Source organism: Sinocyclocheilus rhinocerous, unplaced genomic scaffold (genome assembly GCF_001515625.1).
Source record: "Sinocyclocheilus rhinocerous isolate Xijiao unplaced genomic scaffold, SAMN03320098_v1.1 scaffold1609, whole genome shotgun sequence".
Lineage (NCBI taxonomy): Eukaryota > Metazoa > Chordata > Actinopteri > Cypriniformes > Cyprinidae > Sinocyclocheilus > Sinocyclocheilus rhinocerous.
The window spans coordinates 706,013-715,422 of record NW_015633539.1 but is presented as its reverse complement, the minus strand read 5'-3'; the positions used below and the strand labels follow the sequence as shown (position 1 = coordinate 715,422).

Here is a 9,410-nt window from a genome sequence, read left to right as displayed (position 1 = left end):
GGGGGTCTACAGCATGTCACAGCTTAAGTTGGACCATTCAGCAAATTTGTTTTAAGATATGGAGTTGTTGAGCCCACTAAGTGAATATGACGGTGCCATTTCACTCTGCAATACATTAGTAGAGCTTCAAATGACATCAAACGAATCAGATTTCCTCTAAATCAGGTGGATTTGTCCTTGCATTTCGTGATGTTGATAGCAGCATTATCTGTGGCAGGGGATTAAAAGATATATAGCACTTGAAGGAGAAAAGGCAATAACATTTTTATACAACCAAATTATATCATGTTATCTAGAGCCTTTCATCCTATAGCAGGATGTTGCTCTTTCTGGCTGGTGAGATTGCTGCTTTGCAAAGTTCAATCTCCAAAAGCCAAGACACATTTAAAGCTTGACCACTTAAGCGTGTCTTTGTCTAAGTAGTCAAACCTAGAGAAATCCCTCTGTCTGTCTGCACGTCTATACAAAGCATAACACATTTAAAGCTTTGGACACTTTTTTTCTAAATGGACAGCCCTATATACCTATCTCACACATATTCTTTATTTTCCTTTCCTTTTTGTTCCTCTATGCCTGTATTTAATAGCTTTATTCAACCAAAGATCAATAAGTTAATTTCATTGGCATTCACAGCTTGAGGTGTTAATGGGCTGGTCAGAGTGATCAACATGACAGCTGTTTCAATGAGTGACCCTTCAGCGGATCTCCCGAGTTAAACTTCACTTCGCATTCCCATAATGATCAGCAGTTATGCAGATCCTTAATTTATGATTGCGCTCATATGGAGCACATACCTGCAATTATACAGAGCAAATCTTATGTTTAAAAAGATTAGGGACTTCATTTGATTCACAGATCTGATTATGGGAAATATGCAGTCATCTTGTAACTAGGAATGAAGACAAATTGCAGTAGAAAGTGTTATGCAATGTTATAACGACATCAGTCTCTCAAATGTAGTCTGTACTTTAAAAACAACTAGATAACACTTTCTTCTGTAATTGTGAGTGGTATTTGGCTATGCAAAGATTTATGCCTGCTGTGATGCTTTACTGTTGTGGGCGGTTGCTTGCCCAAGATATCTGTGATATGGGTCCAGACTTACAGAAAGAAGTTATGAAAATTCTTAAAGGGGTCATATGACGTTGCTAAAAAGAACATAATGTTGTGTATTTGGTGTAATGCAATGTGTTTATGCGGTTTAAAGGTAAAAAAAAAAACACATTTTCCACAATGTACATTATTGTTGCTCCTCTATGCCCCGCCTTTCTGAAATGCGTCGATTTTTACAAAGCTCATCATTCTGAAAAGCGAGGTGTACGCTGATTGGCCAGCTATCCAATGCGTTGTGATTGGCTGATTACCTCAAGTGTGCTGGAAATGTTACGCCCCTTACCATACTGTGATGCCCTGTGTGACAAGACAAAAACAATAAAACCCATTTCAAACGAGGCATTTGTTAAATATAAACAAAACCTACTTGCAGGCTGTGAGTCAGAAGCGCCAGACCGTCCCTTGCAAAGTCATTTGGGTTGAAGTGTTCTGGAACAGTGTTGTAAATACAACTTAACCACTGATTTCTAGTTGTCCACTTTACTGTCCAAAGTAGTTTCGCTTTCACAACGAAACGCACAGCGTCGCACACGGCGGGCTAGAGTGAGCGGCGGCTGGCGGGCGGGCTTGAGAACGGCACGGCCGGCAGATTCGACGAAGGAGCGGCCGGCGGGCTTGTGGCAACCACATGTGACGACCCCGGGCTGGACTCCGCTTCGTCCACGGTGAAAGCCGATCCGGCGATCCACAGCGCGAAGTTGATGTATTTCCTCAGCGACCAGCACGGATCAGCTCTAGGCATGACGAAGCGGATATCGTCCTCTTTTGGAAGGCCAAACAAAGTAGTTTCGTTTTCACAATGAAACAGTGTCTTCACGACATGGCAGCGGAGGCAACAACAAAACTACAGCGAGAATAAAAGTTACGCCTTTGTTTGCGTGAACATTTGGGTGGCGTTATGCAAATCTTCCCACATCGTGACGTAGACATGTGGGGGCGTGTTAGAACGAGCCGTTTTAGGTAGGCGTGGTTGACTCCTAACTTTTATAAAGGATCTCTCTTTGGATTTGAGACTTTAGTCTTTGCAACTTTACAGATCTTCTTTATGCACCAAGAGCTTGTAACTCCAAAGAGAAAAGAATTTAAAATCGCATCATATGACCCCTATAAGATAAATTTTAAGAAGTTCATGATATTATTCTGGTCACACTTTAGTTTGGGGACCAGTTTTCACTATTAAATATCTACAGTATTAACTACGACTTTTGCCTCATAAAACTCCTAATTTGATGCTTATTGATAGTAAGGTAGTAGTTATGTTTAGGTATGGGGTAGGATCAAAGAATCTAAAATATGGTCATGCAGAATAAGGCATTAATATGTGCTTTATAAGTACTAATAAACAGCCAATATTCTAGTAACATGTTAATTAGACTAATTACACTAGTTAGTGTAAATAGGTTCTTAAAATAAAGCACCATTATTCCTAAATACACGGTTCTTCCGGACTCAAAATGAGGTGGAGATGGTACCATTGTGATCATGTGCACTCAACTGGCTGAAGCAAACACTTTGCTTGTATAATGTATTTTAGCTGTTCTAGTAAGTAGATGATTGAGGAAAATGACAATTAAAGTTAAAACGTATTTTATATCAAAAACTAACCTGTTCAACATTAAATTAAATCTAAGGTAACAGCTAATGTGTTCATTTACAGATAACAAACAGCAAACCCGTTTAAAATCAAATATAACATAAGCTTTGTATTTATAGTTCACAGTGGCCCTTCTGCATTATAGTTGAAGATTAACATTACATAAGCCTTTGCTTTCTCTTAGACTTTTCACAACTAGAGGCAGAACATTTCAGCTTTCTTTTTTTTTTTTCACTCCTTGCAGTCTAAGGACTCCTGGTCCACATCGCTTTGATCCCAATATACAGTACATGCACCTATTATAAAAATGTTTTTAAAAAAAACTTTCTAGTAGACCAAACGTTTTCTCACAACCTTACAAGAATTCTTTTGACAAAATAAATGAAATATAAATCGCAGCAGGGTTACAGATACATTAGTGTTACAATTAGCATCAAGCTACATAAAGACAATTTTTAAGATTGAATATTAATTGAATGTTTTATGTCTCACGTTTCACAATTTCTTAATTTGTGTTTCAAAGGGTTTGGAGCAACATGAGGGTGAGTAAAGGTTAAAGAAATGCAAAAAGGTGTACACATCCAAAAGACACAAAATTGAGTCCAGGTGAAGGACAAAAAAAGTAACATAATAAAAAAAATAGTGTACAGAAGTTACAGCTCCTATATATATATATATATATATATATATATGTGTGTGTGTATAACTTTATAATAAGGTTCCATTTGTGAACATTAGTTCACAAATTAAACTAACATTAGTTGACAATTAAAAATCATTCTACAGCATTTATTAATCCAAGTTAATTTTGATTCCAACATTTACTAATACATTATTAAAATGAAAAGTTGTACATACTAATGTTATTTAACGGACCTGAGCTAACATGGACTAACAATGGACAGCTGTATTTTTATTAACTAACATTAACAAAGATTAATAAATACTGTAACAAATGTATTGTTCATTGTTAGTTATTTCATTAAATATAGTTAATAAATGGAACCTTATTGTAAAGTGTTACTTTTTTTTTCTTTTCCAAAATAGCGCAACGTTTTGAATTGGACATCTCTCTGGTCAAAACTTTGTGCTGTTTTGGGACTTTATTTATTTAGGCAAATTTAGGAAGATTCTTTAGGAAGATTTTTATTCCTAAGAATCTTTCACAAATCTGACCTGTGCTCCTCCTTCAATGTACTGTAAGCCTATGTGGTTCTTGATTTATCATCCACCAGGAAGTCTGATCGTTTACAAAAGTAACCGTACACTTCTCCTCAACCTGCAACTATCATTTGAGCTATTAGTCATTTTTGTAGCACAAATGGTAGCACAATACCCATTCATGTTCAAAATAAACGAAAATAAAAGAGCATATTTACGGTTTATGGATGCTGAAAAAATGGACAACCAGAACCAGCAATCAGAACCATGATGATATGTTTATGGACGTCATACACAAATCTCCATCAGTTGAATTTGGTATACTTCCATTACTTTCTGTGAGGGGGAAACGAGATAATGAGAGGTTGCAAACTGATTTACATGGGCTGCAGTCCTGAGGTCATGGAGCAGTAATGTGATTTTACTCTGGCATTCTGTAGGTGTATGACTATGATAACCACATCAAGTAGACCTGTGTTTGGTGGGCGACCAATTGTCTGTGGCTCCGGATTTTAATCGGTTTGCTTAGACTACCATTTAAAAGCAGATCCAAGCTTGCTTTAATCCCTCCATCCACTTCTGCTCGTATTCAGAGATGACTGACTGCTCACTCCTCCTGTTACGGTCAATAGGATCGGTAAGTCCTTGTAAAGCAGTGTGGGCTTTTGCTGTTATTCTTTTTAAGTCTAAGACTACCTTCCCTCTAAGTCCATCTTTCTTAGCAGACAGACGTAAGAAATATAACCGAGGAATTTTCCTGTTTCCAACTTCAGGTAACCATTACGTGTTCTCAACAAGCCACAAAGGAACAAGTGGTATGTGTATGTATGCATGCATGTATATATGTGTGTATATATATCTCCTGTCTGAAGAAGCGTCATGACAACACAAGGAATGTGTTCATAGTTTTCAGCTGTGCAGCATCCAAGAGAGGATGCAAAGTCATCCACACTCTGTGATGACTTTACTGGCTGTGATTTTGTTGCATCACGCCTGGCAAGGAAACAGTATAAAGGGGCATTACAAAGTGCCCAAAGTCATTGATTTTCAAAGAGTGATGGTGATTTCAGTTGAGTGACTGAAACCTTTGGTAAGTTGAAAACTTAGTAAATTATCAGCAGCATTTAACTAAATATTTTGCTGCTAAAAAGAAGATGCAGGAACTTAAATGATATGTTCAGCCAAAAATCTGTATGATGTTTGTTCATTTTTGGAACAAATATTTTTTTTATTATTCTCTTATATCTTTGATTAATGGACATTCATAGAGCACATCAAATATGCTAAACGGAAGCTCAACCGTGCTTGATTGAAACAAAAGAATCAATTAGGGTTTGTTCTTGCGTCAAGCAAGCACATTTGAGCTGCTTTTCATATTTGATATGCTCTCCGTGTCATCATATAAAACAAGAATTCCTGCTTGATTCATGTGGATTACTTTTATAACGTCCTTATGTACTTTTTAAAGCTTTAAAGTTTTAGTTACATGGACTTTCAGTGGATAGACAAAAATGATGAGAGAATATTAAAAAATAGCTTCATTTGTTTCACAAAGATATACAAAAGTCTTATGGGTTTAGAATGACGTGAATGATGAAAGCATTTTCAATTTTGGGTGAACTACCCTTTTAAATGAATTAATCAGTCATTGGTGAATATAGTTTTTGCTCAGTAAATCATTAATATACATGAACTTGCAAACACCACAGATTCAATAAAAAGTTAAATATGAGAAAGAGGACAGCTTAGGAAAGCATGTTTGAATATTGCCTCAGTTCATTCAGTCGTAACGCTGTCACACTTTTTGGTCACAATACACCTTACTAAAATTGGCTGTTACTGAAAAAGCTACAGTATTTGGAAAATAGTTCAATTACTGTTTGTAGTCTTGCTACTTTTAGTTGCTCCCCAACACAGCGCTGCAGGAATTCTATATTTTTGAAGGTCAAAACCAGGAAATGTAGCATTTTAGCACTTCCAGTTCCATCGTCTTTAAGTCAGTGGGTTTTTTTAAGGTTTTACTTGTCATGAAGAAGGCTTTCACAGTTTTCCACTTTCAAAACATCATGCTCCTGCAAATTGTAACAAATTTCAAGCTAAGTGTTTGTTAGATAAAGACTGTTGTCAGAAGTCTGTGTGACGTTTATGTGTACTTCTGGAGATTGTATTTAGGCTTCAAACATCCTATAAAATCATTTGTGAAGATCATCATGAGGAACAACTTGTCTAAGAATCCCAGACTTTTGTTGGTCACAGAGCTTAGTTTCTGCAATAATCCAAAAGCCAATGGAAAAACCATACTGGCTGTTTTTGAGGGAACCAGTGTGATGCAACTTCTGGGACGGCTTACAAAAATACTGTCCTCATTAGCATCAATGTCATTAGCAATTTTAAGCTTATTGTATAGCTAACTAATTTTTCAAAAGTGTAACTTAACTACAACAGGAGTAAAAATGAAAATAAAACCTTTCTGGCTTGGTGTTGTTGAAGGGGTTCTTGTGTCTTACTGATAGTGCTGTGAGGGTACATAAAAGGTCACAGGGATGAAAATGCCTTGCTGACAGCTCCCTCAAATAGCAGAATCACAGAACGAGACAGTATTTGTAATGAAGACATGGTTTTGACATGCTCAGTCTGTTCGTGGACACATGACACACTAACATGGGAGCTGGAAAACAGGAAGTGAGAGGAGATCAGGTTTGGATATTATAAGAACCCGAGACCAAGGTCTTCAGGTTGTCACTGTGAAAGATGCGGAGACCAGGAGAATTTGACATCCCCTTAGAAACTTCCAGCATAGAACCTTAATGCGTTCGGACAGTCACAGATGTGTCCTTGGTCACTGGAGATTCGGTGACTTTCCTCGCCTGCCGTTCAGTTGGCTAGTGTCCATCCAGTGAGACGTGAAGCATGTGGGTGACTCGGCTCGGCTCAAATCCTCAAGACCTCTCTCTCCTTAGATCTCACCAGACGGCAAGTTGGCAACAAATGCTATTACCTTCTGCTTGTTTATACCTCAGGTGATTTATCAAACCCTCCTCAATCTGTTGGCACGACCATATTAGCAGCAGTTAAATTACCATTGGACTCAGTCAGTCATGCAAGTGAGGTGGGGCAGTAGCACACCATGGGACATCCAAAAGTCTGCATATTTAAAATGGTTATTAGCTCTAAATATTGTGTCAATTTAGCACAACAATTTATAAAAATTAAAGTGTCGTCAAAAGCTAACGCATTATCCAAAATAAAGGACTAAGGCAATTCTATGTACAAATATTAACTAACTGCGAGGATTTATTTTTAGTAATATGAAAAGAAAACACAATACTGACGTCTAAAGCTATAGTCTATTGAATCATTTACTGTTGTCTGCTACAATAAATGTTTTCGATTTACACAACCGTTCAAAAGTCTGGGATCAGTACTTTTTTTTTTTTTTTTTTTAAGAAATTACCTTTTATTCAGTAAGAATTCATTAAATTGATCAAATGTGACAGTAAAGACATTTATAACGTTAAAAGTAAGTAAATGCTGTTCTTTTGAACTTTCTAATCATCAAACATGATCATGTTTTCCACAAAAATATTAACCTGCACAACTTTTCAACATAATGTGATAATGATAAGAATCATAATGAAAATGTGATGCGATAATGATAAGAAATGTTTCTCAACATATTAGTGTTTTTTCTGAAGGATCATGTTACACTGAAGACTGGCTGCTGAAAAATCAGCTTTACCATCACAGGAATAAAATATATTTTAACACATATTAAAATGAAAAACAGTCATTTTAAATTGTAATAATATTTCAGAATATTACAGTCTTACATATTACATCTATATTCATTTAATTTCATGAATTTTCAACAAATATTTATATATCAGAAAATTTATTAAACTAATGATAATTTAAACAGCATATTAATTAATTAAAATGAAATGACAGCCCTTGCTTTAACATATGATATACAGGCATATCTGTTGCCAGCAATTTTGCAGTTTCACAAGACAGATGGTCAAATCAATAGATAATAGCTCTAACTGGTCTGACGCAAAAACCAATCATGAAACATATTTTAAGAGTAATTTAAACGAGGAGTTTAATGAGAAAATAGTGGTAGAGATGCACAAGGCTGAAAATTAAGCAGAACGTTATGAAAGTTCCCAGTGGAAGCTAAATTACTGCTGAAGTATTGCGCTCTAATAACTGAATGAAGAAATTAACCCCTTTCCCATTTCTCACATGAAGCACAGAATTTCCCTATATTATATGCACCATCACTGCTTAGATGTTCAAACCACAATTACAAACACCATTGAACCATGACCAGCCAGCAAGTTCAAAGGGGTTGAAATTTCCGCACTGTCTATTTTGCAACAAATGTAGTTAAATTATGTAACATTGAGTGTATCGGTATGAGCGACACCTGTCAGTCCGATTTGAATTTCCTTAGCCATAATGTAGTATTTATATCATTGCGGTTTCATTTAAAATTCTGTTAAACTGTTTTAATTTCTCAAGGTGGCTGATATAAGAGCACTGCGGTGCTGTGTAATGAGGTATATAGGTGGGAAAGAGCACAATGTGTACTAGAATCATAACATAGTCAGGATATGGCACTATTACCAAGGGGGGAGTCCAAATGTGGCTTAACAACATAGAAATTGACTTACTGAAGAGATTTAGATTTATTAATGAAAGTCTGAAACATGGATTTTTTTTAACACTGCAGTCAGTCTTGGATAATTTGTGTTGGTGTGAAAAAGAAAAAGCTTCATTTCTGGCTCACTACAATAATATTCTCGCGGCGTCCACTGAGAGCCATTACACGTTCATATAGATTTCCAACAAAACAAGTTATTGCACTGCAGTCATTGAATATTGAAGAGATGCTGTCCTTGAGGGCTTCTTGAGTAAGGAACTGACGCGTGCAGGTTAGGCGATGTGGATCCTATGAGGCAGGTGCTAAAGTAATTACATCAAACATCTTCAAATTGCATAGCAACGTTTGCTCAACTAGCTCTGTTCCATGAATATATGGCACACATCAAGCATCTCTATATGCTGCTCTCTGTGCTTTTGTGCATTGTGCCTACCTGACATGTAAAAGCGGCCTATGTTCTTTATACCATCAGGAGATCTTCATACAGGGCCAATTTATTGATGTCAGAAGGTCTCGGTTTGCTTCTCTCATAAATTCATCATAGTTTTATTCTGTGTGCACTCAGTGCTCTTGAACTGTAAAACATGCCAACATATTTTGACAAATATTGCATCAGCTCCACAGAAGAAGCTTGGCACTTTGCAATATCTCAACTTGCATCAAATTGCAAAATAAGGATTTTACATTAAATAGAAAAAGACAGCCTCCAGGAATGAAGATAAACAAAAAAAACAAAATCACAAATGAGGTGTCTCTTTGAGAGCAATAACATTAAACTTATGGCGCTTTTCCACTGCATGGTACAGCACGGTACGGTTCACTTTTGGGGGGGGTTCCACTGGGTACAGTACCTGGTACTTTTTTTAGTACCACCTC

At 36.6% G+C, this 9,410-nt stretch overlaps 1 long non-coding RNA gene across 1 annotated transcript in view; it reads right to left on the bottom strand.

Annotated features, from left to right (window-relative positions):
- Window positions 1–8,082: 8,082 nt before the first annotated feature.
- LOC107744343 (uncharacterized) overlaps window positions 8,083–9,410 on the bottom strand; it is a 4,339-nt gene continuing 3,011 nt past the window's right edge. The window contains exons 2-3 of the long non-coding RNA XR_001640471.1: window positions 8,968–9,109; window positions 8,083–8,822 (exon numbers count right to left, since the gene is read on the bottom strand). This is a non-coding gene — a long non-coding RNA (uncharacterized LOC107744343). The remainder of the gene's footprint in view (window positions 8,823–8,967; window positions 9,110–9,410) is intronic.